Source organism: Equus caballus, chromosome 1 (assembly GCF_041296265.1).
Source record: "Equus caballus isolate H_3958 breed thoroughbred chromosome 1, TB-T2T, whole genome shotgun sequence".
Taxonomy (NCBI): domain Eukaryota; kingdom Metazoa; phylum Chordata; class Mammalia; order Perissodactyla; family Equidae; genus Equus; species Equus caballus.
In genome coordinates, this window is record NC_091684.1 from 31,907,352 (window position 1) to 31,919,930 (window position 12,579).

At 49.2% G+C, this 12,579-nt stretch overlaps 1 protein-coding gene across 2 annotated transcripts in view; it reads right to left on the reverse strand.

Annotated features, from left to right (window-relative positions):
* R3HCC1L (R3H domain and coiled-coil containing 1 like) overlaps positions 1–12,579 on the reverse strand; it is a 204,127-nt gene that overhangs the window by 25,374 nt on the left and 166,174 nt on the right. For both annotated transcript variants that reach the window (XR_011436696.1, XR_011436702.1), the window contains exon 8: positions 4,401–4,470. The gene's annotated coding sequence lies outside the window, so the exon portion shown is untranslated. The remainder of the gene's footprint in view (positions 1–4,400; positions 4,471–12,579) is intronic.

Below are 12,579 nucleotides of genomic sequence, written 5' to 3' on the forward strand. Positions count from 1 at the left end.
TTCTGTTCAGCGCATACTTACCACCCTGAAGCCAGCAAGTCTGTTCCAAATACGCTCCTTAAAGAGCATCTCAACACTAGAGTTGTTCCTCTAGTTTTCCTCCAGAAAACAGAGCTACGAAATAGTACTGCTTTGAAAAGAATGCACTTTTTCCCCTTTGTTCTTATCACCAAAGACATACGTAGTCATAAAGAAATTTTAGGAAATATAGATAAGCCAAAAATAGGGGTAAAGGAAAGAAAGGAAAATCATCTATAATCCTGGTATGTGCCTTTTTCCTCTTTCTGAGTGTAGAATGGTCCTGAACACGATCTTTTGCAAGCTGCGTTTTTCATTTTCAGAGAACCGTAGAGCAGTGTCCCTTGCCATTAAGAATTCCTCCAAGCTATTCTTTGTGACGGTTGCATTGTGTTCCTTGGGACCACAGTTTATTTAACTAAATCTCTAATGGTGAATATTTAGGCTGTTCCTCACATTTTACTGTATAGATAATGCTTTAAGAATGTTTTTACAACTCAATCTTCATGTGTAGTCATTCATGATTATTTTGTTAGACTAAGTTCCCCCAGGTGAAATTAATGCAGGAATAGTACGCACATTTTTAAGACTTTTGCCGCATATTGCCAGTTTTCTCACCAGAGAAGTAGCATACGAAATAACACCTTCTTACTTTCAGGCGATCACGGCAGCCAAGTTCTTCCATTACCTTCTTTACACCATGGTGAAACTAACGCGTGTGATTCACTACACCATTTGGGAAGGTGGGGTCGGGTTCAGCCACTGGGAGAGAAGCAGACGCAGGAACTGGGAGCACGCTGTAGTTCTGAAAGAGCTGGTTCTCATCCGCTGGAAAAGCGTGTTCACAAAACAGAGGCTGTTGCTGGTGATTCCTCTCCACAACTCAAAGACCTCAAAAATCAGGATTTACAAAGGAAAACTTTTTCCCTCTCTCTCTCTCTTTCTTTCTGTTTATAAAAGTTAAACAAGCTCAATCTAGAAGATCTGGAAAGTGAGGAAAATTATAAAGAAAAGAATCCTCCGAATTTCCACAACCCAAAGGTCAACACTATGAACATTTTGGCAGATTTTCTCTGTCTTTTTTCTTTGCATGTATGTTTTGTTCACGTGAATGAAATAATACTGGTTCTATTTTTAGTCTGATTTGTCACGTTTTGTCCTGTTCCAAGGGCCTTCCTGATGTTCCCCCACTCAGGATGCTGCCCTGCTTCTGTCTCACACGTGGGGCTGGGGGGTAGGGGTGGGGGTGGGGGTGGCAGGTGGGGTCAGAGCCAAGGTGGTGTCGGTCGGGGGCAGGGGGGGCTTTCCCAGCCTGGTCCCCAGGAGGAAACACACACATCTCTCCCAAGCCTTTGACCTCTGGCTCCAGCACTGGCCTTCCACACACTCCTGCCTGGAGCTGCCTCTGCAACAATCTATAAGCCATTAGCTGGGGCCGTATTAAATCTAGAAGCGTTCGTCCCTAAGACCTCAGCTTTTATCCAGGGTTGCTATAATAAACGACCAGCTAAAGACTGTGTCTGCCACTTCGGCAGAAGACTTTGAAGAGACAGTCTATGATGTGCCTCGCTGTCCTTATATTGAGATTCTCATGATAAATTCGTGCTCACATTGAGTGTCAGGGAAAAGTTTGCCTTTCCTGACAAATGGCCATACTTCCTTTTATCCAATAACTCATCATATTTCCCCTTTCGCTCTAGCTCAATTTAATGCGCAATTGCGGTAACTATCTTCTGCTAGGTTTCTGGTTTAATCATTTCTTCCCTTCATCCATATGACTTTGGATATTTCATCTTTAATCTCACTGTCCTGGGGCCTTTATTTTTAATTGTCAGTCATCTCAAATTTGTTTGGAGGTTGGTAGGAGCACAAATCATAAATAAATAAACGATAATCTTGACCCCTAGGCCGTCTTTTTAAAGTCGTATCTGCCTTAGTAACTAATAATTCCCTTCATTAACTCTAAGTTCCTTCCTGGTATTTCCAGGCAACTGCACCCAGAGGGCTATTATAAGATTCAGTTGGGTACATTAGGCCTGACTGAGAAGAGTGGGACTTTTTAGGAACGAACTGTTCTATATTGGTGTCACTTGGTCATTTTCCTATATAACTTAAGTCCTGGTAAGGCTCTCTGTCAAATACGCCCTCTTTTTGAGGAAATAGCAGCTTATCTCCCCGCGAGGATGGTAGCCGGGCCACTTCCACACCAGCCCCCTTAGGGACTGAGAAAGCAAAATGGAGGGGGGCTTCTTGGCACTGCCCTGGGACCCGTGGGAGGGGACACTCTTGTTTCTGCCTGAACCAGTTCTGTCACTCACCGTTTCCTACCCCCTTAAGCCCCACCATGGACCTCCTTTGGTGTGTGTCACCTTGATGATGGCTCTCTCTCCTCAATCCACTCCCCCACCCTCTAGGTCTCGCTCTTTAAGTGGTAGATTAAATCAGAGACAGCAATTCGTCACCCCTCCTTGCAGCTACATCCTTGCCATGGCCTCAACATAGGCCGAGTGCACTTCCTCACTCTTTGACTTAGACTTGGCTCTGTGACTTGCTTTGGTCAACACAATGGGGCAGAGTGACAGTGTGCCAGTTGCAAGCCTGGGCTTTAAGAGGCCAGGCCAGCTTCCACTTGCTCCCTGTGCTTCTGCCATAGCCACGAGAACTTCTGGGTAACTGCTGCTCCTTCAGCCTGGGGCCTGTAGTAGGCAGAGTTTCCCCAGACGACTCATGGATTCATGAGCAAAATAAATGCTTATTGTTGCATGCCACTGAGATGTTGTGGCTGTTTGTTATGCAGCAAAAGCTGACTGACGCACTCTGTGATAGATCCGCCCTCGAAGATCTGGTTCTTGTTCTTGTCCTTGTCCTTTTGGCCTTGACTCCTCAGACCATTCAGTTGATTCTCAGGTTCCCTGGAAACTAGACTTCACTCTTATGTGCAGTCCTCGCCTGTCACAAGGACCCCAACTCAGGTCAGAGTCCTGGGCTTCCTGCTCGTCCCATAGGGCTAGACTCTCCAGGATGTCCTAATAGGGAGTAGGCATAGAATGCGTGTGTCTCAGCCTCTGGAATTTGGGTTCTTGACACTAAAAATAGTTAACACTTACTGAACATATGCTGACAGCCTGCCAGGCCCTGCACCAAGTGGCTACTTGTGTAATTTCAGATACTCCTCAGAATTATGGGGCAGGTATTATTATTCTCTTTGCTGTACACATGAGGAAACTGAGGAACTCAAAGGAAAGTAACTTGCCCAATTCTCACAGCCACGTGGAGGGAGAACTCAAACCCACCCATGTCTAACCCAGTGCCCACACCATGCTGCCACCCTTTTATTTACCTAAATTGTGCGAATCACTCGAGCCCCACAACTCAGTAGGCAGACAAAGCAATCTCAATCCTGCTGGGGTCTCCTCACCTCCATCTCCATGCTCAGGGCCAGAAAGCCTGGTGAGGGGCCAGATCCTGGGTTTGGGGAGCTGCCGTCCTTGCCATTGCTCCCTTCTCTCTCCAACCCCCATTGCAGGTGGCCCCCTAGACTGAAAATTGTGGCAGGAGCCTGTATAGGGCCTGCATAGGACCCCCGTGTGCTGTGTCCTGCCAAGCAGTAGTGACGCCAGTGGAGGCTGGGGACTCAGAGGCAAGGGGATGATGGGTAGTCAGGGAGGTCTTCTAGAAGCCCAGGGAGGAGCTCCATGTGGCATGTAGGAAATTTGGATCACGCTAACTCTTCCAAGGCAAGGCCTGAGCCGCCCACTACTGCCAAAAATCACTGAACCACAGCAAGGCAGAGCCAGGTATGGCCCAGAGAACTTTGGTGACAGATGGGTAAACTGAGGCCCCTTTCTCTACAATGAAGTACCTCACTTCTCACTTCCTAGTAGCATCAGCAAGAATTACACGGCCAGGGCAGCACGTTGGTCCCCTTATTAAGGCTCATCATAAGCCTTTGTCATTAACTTAACATGAGGTTATGTCCCTTAATCCTACTTCTGCATCTTATGCATTTATTACTACTAATGGTCTAACTCATTCAACCGAGACTCGAACGTGCCAGATTACCACGAACAAGACACTCTTCTGGGCCCTGCACAATTGAAGGTGTCGCATTTTCCTTTAGACACCTTGCAAGAGCTTTTGTTTAACTAGGTGAGTATGTTTATATTGTGACAACCCGCCCGCTCCCCAGGCCCCAGGGACGGCTGAATTTGCTCTTCTCAGAGGTCCCTCAGGATGGGAGTCTGTTTCTGAGCAGACACATGTCATCGTCCCAAATCCTGAAGAGAAGAGTTTCCTCCCCTTCTGCTTATTCCGAGTCTGCTTCCCACCTCGCGATGAGGTGTCTCAGCTGAGAGACGGCGTTCACTGCCCAAGAGACTTACTCCTCAGAACGGAGACAACGGTGGGCTCTGTTTCCGGCTGAGAATGCTTCATCTGTTTTTTATCAATTCCCTGGGAGCAAGGAAAAGAGAGAGTCACCCATTCATACCTTAGCCTCCCCCGCACTTGACATCTGTCCCTCCACAGTGGCCGTTAACTACCCAATCCCTCACAGAGAGGGAGGCCGAGATCCACTCAGAGATGCCCCTAGAGGCCACGGCTCAGCTGTCCCCTCACAGGGACCACGCGTCCTCACTGCCCTTCGACAGGTCTGCCGGAGTGACAGCCTCGTGGTTCCCCGGCCGTGGATTTTGAGCCCCTGGTACCTCTCTCACCCTTCTCTGACGGGTGTAAATTGGTTCACAAATCCTGAAATTCCTTTCGCTCATGCTCCGCTGAGTTTCCTCAGCGATTTTCTGGTTTATTGCCCGTTGCCTGGTTGCTAAGATTCCTTGTAAATTGCGTTGCCCTCTGCTCTGCTCTGCCATTTGTCCAGGCTCAACGTGGAAGCTGTTGTCCCTGCGTTTGCCATGTGCTGGCTGTGAATCGCTCGAAAGCAACAGCGCTGCTTCAGGCAGCCCAGCCGCCTGAATGGCAAGGAGGCAGCTCGGTGAAACAAAACCCCAAGGGCACAGAGCTAATTTATGCCACCAGGCAGAGCTCATCTTTCTCGCCTGTCGCATTTCGGAGGAGGAATCAATATACTGAGGTGGTGGGATCGCTCCGCGCTCTTGAAATGTTTCTTGACGCCACGCCATCACACCCTAGAGGCTGCAGATGACTGAAAGTCAGACGGACGGCCCCCTGCTAGCACTACAGAGACAGACAGATAAGATGTGACTGGGAAGAGGCAGACAGTGCAGGCTCTAGCCAGAAGATCCAGGTTCAGATGCATGCTCTGCCACTTCTTGGCTGTGTGACTTTGGGTAAGATACTCAATCCTTCTGTGCTTTAATTGCTCTTCTATAAAATAGAACTAACAAGAATTCCTACTACATTGGATTGTTGTGAGGCTTAAATGAGATAATATTTGTAAACTATAGACCCTGGCATATAGTAAGTGCTGAATAAAAAGTATTGTTACTATTATCATCAACAACATCATCGTCCCAAAGGAGCATGTCCGAAGCCAAGGAACGCTGCGCTCTTCACATCCCTCCACCCAGCTGATTTGTCTCCACGCTGTAGCACAGTGACTGTGCCCCCTCCTCTGGCCTGGCGTTTCCTGTCAGTGCCCTCCCTGTCTGCCTTCCTCTCCAGCTCCCTCTGGTTAGCACAGCGGCTTCACATTTCCTTACACCCTTTAACTGGGAGAGGCGAGCCACTTGTCGTAATGAAAAGGGGGGGCCTGGCTTTGCTCCCGTTTCTTCAGAACAGAATTGTAAATTACACATCACATTTCTACAGATGCCATAGAGTTGTATAAATTATAGGCAATGTTTTTATAACATATACATGTGAACCTTTATCTAGATAAAATATTTATGAAGGTCCCTACAGAAGGGCTAATGTACACTCCCCTGGCGTAGGCTGTTTCTCAAATGTTCTCTGCAGCCACCGGTGGCCAACATGCTAATGGAAGCATTGTTCCCTATTTCAACCTTCCTTTTAGCTGTCTTTACCAAAGGATGTTGCAGAACCCTGAGGGCTTAGAAGCCAGTTTTGAGGAGCCCTTCACAGGAACTCAGAGGTGGAAGGGACCTTAGAAGTCATTGAACCCGAACTCTTACTTGCCCAGGAACCCCTTTCCCAGCAACCGTCAGTCAATGGATACTGCAGACCTCCACAGAGGAGAGCGTCCTCCGTCGGTGGGTGGGTGGCCAAGATGTCAGACAGTTATTTCTTGAGTTTAACTGAAATTTGTCCCTTTACAATTCCTCACCCCGCACCCTCTTGGACAACATTGGAAAAGACCAGCCCTGTTAAACACAAGAGGCTCCTCAAACATTTGAATTGGCGCCCCCATCTTTCCTTAGCCCTCTCTTCTCCAGGCTAAATAGCCCAAATTCCCTCAGACATTCCAGGCCTGGTTCCTGACTCTGCTCCATCACACTCATTTTCCTCTGACCACAGCCTGGTCTATTCATACGCTCCCAGGAATGTAGAGCCGGCCTGGAATGCCTTCTTCTAGATGCTGTCTGACCAGCCCGGTGACACTCACGTCCCATACCGTGATACCATAATGAATTTAGATTCGGTCGCTGGTCTAAAATTTGAATTGGCTCTTCAGTTGTAGCTTTGACACCTGAAAGCTCTTCAGATCTTCTTCGCCATGGCTCCCCTAACCCGCACTTGCAAAATGGATTTCTGAACCTGAAAGTGGGACTTTACCTTTGTTCCTCATGGTTTTTGGCTCAACATCTGCATTTCCCCTACCGAGCAGGGAGGCAGGCAAAAAGGGCGGAGGGGTGGGATGGTGCGGGCGGAACTCAGCCACTCCAGCACTTAGAGAAGCTTGAGTTTTTACAGTGACCCTGAGTCTATTTCTCTTTCACCAGCATCTATCACGGTGCTGTGTACACAGTAGGCACTCAGTAATGACTGAATCTGCATCTAACCTGCTATGTCACCCCTGAATTACAAGCTCCAATATGTGGTGCATGTGAAATCTCTCTGAATATTGTCAAGTACTGTGCAGATATCAGTTATTGTTAATATTGCTATTATTCTGCCTACTAGAAGTCTGTTGAAGGCAAGAGCCATAAGTTGTTTTTCTCTATCTCCATAGTAGCTGGAATGATGGCGTTTATACAGCAGGTGCTCCATTAAACTTGTTGGTTGAATTGAACTGAAGGAGCTTGCACAGCATCTTAGACACAGACTTAGAAGAAGAAAGTCCAAACTGGGATAGAATGTTCTGGCTAGCATGTGACAGGAGATGAAGGCATAGGATAAACAGGGGAAAGAACGATGAGAAGCTGGGGCTTTGCTGAACCCAAAGGGCATCCTTTCCCAAGGTCTCTATACTGGATCAGCTGTCATTGCATAACTAACCACTCCATGGCTAAATGGTTTGGGATAACAAGCATTTATTATTGCTCATGAGACTGTGGGTCAGCTGGGCAGATCTAAACCAGGCTTGGCTGACCTCGACTGCACTGGATCTTGCATCTGAATCGCCTGGTGGGTTAGCTGGAGTCCCCTCGTGCACGTGTCTGGCGGCTGGCTGGCTGTAGGCTGAGGGGAGGGGATGACGGGGCCACGTGTCTCTCGTCATCTAGCAAGCCAGCCCATGCTTATTCACTTGGCAGCTCCACAGAGTTCCAAGAGAAAAAGCAGAAGTGCACAAAATGTCTTGAGGCCTGGGTTTGGAACCGGCACACTGTCACTTCCACTGCATTCCACTGGCCAAAGCAAGTCACAAGGCCAGCCCAGATTTAAGGGATGGGAGGGAAAATACCTCCACTTCTTCATGTGAGGAGCTGCAAAACCAGTTTGCAAAGGGTGAGGATATAGGGAAGTATGAAGAACTGGGGACATTTTGATTATCCATTTACCCATTCCTTGCTTCCTTCCGTCAATCCATTTTTCTATTTATCCACCCATCCGTTCATCTATCCATCCATCCATCCAACACCCACTGACTGGAGACATACTTTAGGACAGGACCATGCTAGGCATTGGAAGCATGGCTGGAGAATGTGTATGTTGGTGACATGAACCCTGGGCTTTGAAAGGGGGTTTCAACCCGAAGAAAACCATCACTGATGCAGATCAGGAGGGCTGCTGGTAGCCACAGAGTTGTTTCTACAGGCATGAGTAGCCTCTGTCTTGCTGGGACCACAGCAAGATGGTCCCTATACAGAAGACCTGTCCGTGCTCATTTGCTTTTGTGACCAGGCTGAACCCTGATACCCACCCAGCACTGCTGCTGCCACTGCCGGAATCCTGAACAATTTACGCATTCAGTCAGTCACCACGCACGTTGCCACACTGCATGTCAATCTAGCCTTGGCAAGGACATAAACAACCTGATGGGCCTCTTGAGGACTCGAGAAGCCTGGCAGCTTTAATCGGCTGCAGAACTCTCCCAGGGTGACTCGGGACAAGACTGAGACCGCCGGGCCGGGTGCAGTCCAGGATAGAGAGCCCGGCGCAGAGCACTTGGCAGGGCGCTGTTATAGCTCAGTTTTATGAGCTCTTAAATCTCAACATTTACCAAAATGAGGGAGCCCGGCAGTAAGATTAAGCGCTGCTGGGCCCTTTAAATCATCAGCACCAGCCATCCTGGGGGCTAGATTTGTTTTAGGCCCTGGCATGATCTCTGTGTCACAGACCAGGTAAATGAGCAGTGGGGAAGAGATCGGGTTCCTTGGCAAGTTCTGCCACCTACTAGCTGTGTGACCTTGAGCAGGTGATAGAACTGCTCTGTGCCTCAGTTTCCTCTTCTATAAATGGGGTTGTAAGCACCTGCAAGAGAATGCCTCAGGAGGTTCAAGGGCACTATTAGAAGATCCAGTCACTCTGGAGGCCCTCGGTGGCTTCCAGCTCCAGGAACAATGCCTCCGCTCCCACCTCACTGCACAATGACTTGGAGCTGCAGGAGGCCCAGCACCGGTGGTGCTGTAGGACCCTCAACTCTTCATCAGCCAGAGTCAGAAAGAGATACTCTGACCCAGCCTTAGATGTCTCAGCCCCTGGAATCCTCTGTAATCACTCAGAGTGCCCTGGGGCCCAGGGTAGAGACAAGCCACAGATGCTTCATGCTCCTACCTTGCTGAGTAATTCTGGACAAGTTACCTCATCTCTCTGAGCTTCTGAGAAGCATCACAATGCGCCCAGGGACTTTGGCGGAACAAATAGTGCAGCAGGTATGAAAATCCTTTAGAAATTGTGAGTCTCTGTATAACTCATTCCTTTATTCAACAAACATTTACTAAACCCCGTGAGCCAAGCACTCTCGCAGGCCCTGGAGACAGACAGGCGAGAGAGCCTCCATCCTCGCCAGACGCACGGCTGCGTGGGGAGGCAGGCAGTCAGCAAGCTCCCGTCACAGGGACAGGGCCCAGGGGAGCCCAGAGGACAAGAGCAGGTGTGCCGGAATATCAGGAAGGCTTCACGAAGGAGGCAAGGGCAGCGAAGGCATGAAGACCCAAAGGGGTTAGCCAAGCCAAAGAGGCCTGGAGGCGAGTGCCCTGGCTGAGAGAAGGGGAAGGACAGAGGACAAGGTCATGATGTGGCCGTGATGGGCAACTGTGACTGGCTGGGGCCTGCGGCCCGTGTCAGCAGCAGGGGTCAGGTTGGGCTGTGCTGAGGCAGCTGGAATCTTCCCTAAAGAGCCTGGTTGTCAGTCAGCAGGAGCAGCGCAGGCTCTTGCAGGAGCTGACTGTGCTCCCTGGGAGAGAGAGAACGGCCAGCACCTCCTGAGCACTTACCACGTGCAGGACACCGCATGACATGCACACCTTCTCCTGCTCCATGACCCCAGAAGGCAGGGCGGGCGGTCGTTATCTGCATTTGGCATGTTAGGTGACCTTGTAATCTTCCTGAGGCCACCCAGTGAATCCGAAGCAGAGCTGGCTCCATGCCCATGCTCCTCCCCAAGGTGCTTGATCACCTCTCTGGGAGCCTGGATGAAATGAAGCCTCCCCTACTTTCCCGGCAATCCCCAGAAGGAGCCTCTGTCTCCTGGGACCCCGCAGCACAGCCTTGTCCGCCAACACCTGCAGCACTTCCCACTCCCAGCCTCCCTCGCTGAGAGCAGGTACCATCTGACCCTAAGTCAGCCTCCTCCAACCCAGGGCCTACCATGGAACCTGCCAGTAACCCCTGTCCCTGGAGAACACACTTTGAAATCCTCTTCATTAGACTCCGAATGTGGGAAATTAAAACTGTGAGCTTGAAGCTTTCAGGGCAGCAAAGAATATTTACGGGAATGCCGTTTCAGAAGATCAAATATTTATAATACGGCAGACTCCATCATGCTGCCTGCTGTCCGAGCTTCTGGGGCTGCGGCGGCTGCATTATGAATGGGCCTAGTCATTAAAATGCTTTCAGAACGCTTTGTGCTCCAGGAGCTCCTCTCCGAGGGCAGGGTACAGGTTCCGTCTCCCCCAGAAACCACAGTGATGTCCACCTCGGCCCCTGCTCCCCAGTCCCGGGGAGATGCCCCTCCTCGGCTTAGGTGCTGGGTTTCCCGACGTGACTCTTCCCATTGTTACACCTGATGTAATCGCTAGCTTTCTTCCTGGATTCCCCACCCAAGAGTTCACTCCTTAAAGGGCAGGCAATATCTGTCTTCTACATGGCTGTTGTCCCAGGGCGGAGGGCAGGACCTGACACAGGGTAGGGGCTGAATAAATTATGACTGAGTAACAACATGCCCCCAAATCATCGTTTTCTTTAAGAGCCTATCTTGAATCCATCAAAGAGGGATTTTGCTAAATCTGTTTTCCTCCCTCTGGCCACGTTTTCTGTAGATGCTTTCTTGTAATATATTCCATTTCACAAAGGATTTTGTTTCTTTGTTTGATTTGAAGTCACCCTTCCCGGGTCTAAAGTGATTCCCTTGCTGGCTCGCTTTTTCTTAACCGCTTCCTTTCTCATCCTTGTGTTATGACATTACAGTATTATTATTAAAAGAATTTTGTTATTATTTGTACAGTCGAATTATTGCTTTTATTTCTGTCTTCTCATCCCAAATTACCACCCCGTAGGTCTTCTGGAAACTTCTCTGAACTGTCTCTGATTTGGGGGTGGGTGTCCAGGGACCACAATGCCAGCTCCTCTCCGCTGTGGCTGGTCCGCTGATGAGTTCAGAGGTGGAACAGTGTCTTCCGGCAGGAGGCCAATCCACGTCCGGGCTTCCCGGCCTTTGCAGTGTCCTCGTGTAAATAACTGTGGAGAGTTTGCAAGGCCTCTAGGTCCCTTTTCCGCGTTTTGTTTGATGCTCAATAGGATGCACTTCGGCTCAGGAAGACAGCGGCCCCGACCCCAGGACATTCCCTTCTCCAGAGAGTGCTTCCCAAGTGAACCGATTAAGAGGTGGGGCGTGTGGGCTCTGGGGCCAAGATCTGTGACGCGGCTTTTACATACGCAGTATCCATTTGCAGGACAGGCTGGGAGAGACACATCAAAGTGTGGCCAGGAGGCAACCAGCCTCTATTTGGCTCCTGAAGGGGTGAGGCTGATTTTCTGGTTTGGCTCTGGAGCCCGGAAGAGGGCTTCCAGAGTGTTTCATATCAATTCTATTAGACGTGAAGTCTAATCAAATGCTTTTTGAAAAATCTAAATCACCTACATTTATCAGTTTGTTTGTACCCATATGTAGTTTCTACCTCCCAGAACGCTGATGGATTAGTGACAAATGGTTTCTTTCAAACATCCTGCTTACTTGTGTGTTCAATGATTTTGCCCTTTATTATAGATCAGCGGTTCTCAAACTTGTCCGTGTGGCTGAGCACTTGGAAGTTATGGGGCTTTTTGCGGAACACCATGAAATACTGATATATTTAATCCCATTATATGAGCCAGCAACAATTTTACTAGCAGAAAATATGACTATATTAATGTGTGCAATATAATATCACAACCACAAACACACGTGTCCTAGACAAAAAGAAATAACCTGCCAAGCTGAGTTTGGCTGTGTGAGCAATTTCTCTTTTGTATTTGTTTGCTGCTTGTTCATTCATGCTGCCATCTCTTGAGGCTGCCCAGCAGTCAAGGAGCAGGAGGCCAATGATTTAAGAAAAAAGTCAAGCTTTGGAGGTGAAAAGACTGAGCAACTGTGAGCAGGAATCCAGTTCATGCGGGTCAGAAAGCCCCTTCCAGCTGCCCAGACATGGGGCTCTGACATCAGAAGTGCCCCAGGGACACGGGCAGCCCCAGCACTGTCCTGAAGCCCTGCAGCTGCCAAGACACCTTGCTGGAGCACTAGAGTCCCATGTGAGTTGGCTGCTGCTGAGGTGACATCCCTGCTACTTCATGTTCTCATGCATCCTTAAGTCACTTGGGAAAATCTCTTCCTTGTGACCACGACAAGCCAGGTGGACATAACTGGAAGGATAGAGAAGCAGGAATCCAAAGGAAGTCATCACCTGACCATCCATGTCCCCAAGGAGAGGCATAAGAGTTCTCTATTCCCTTCTTTCCCACAACAACTCCACCCCGGGCCTCCTGCCTCTTCAGGCCCTATCTGTTTGATTGTGGTACCCACAATCTTCATGGGTTCCAATCTTC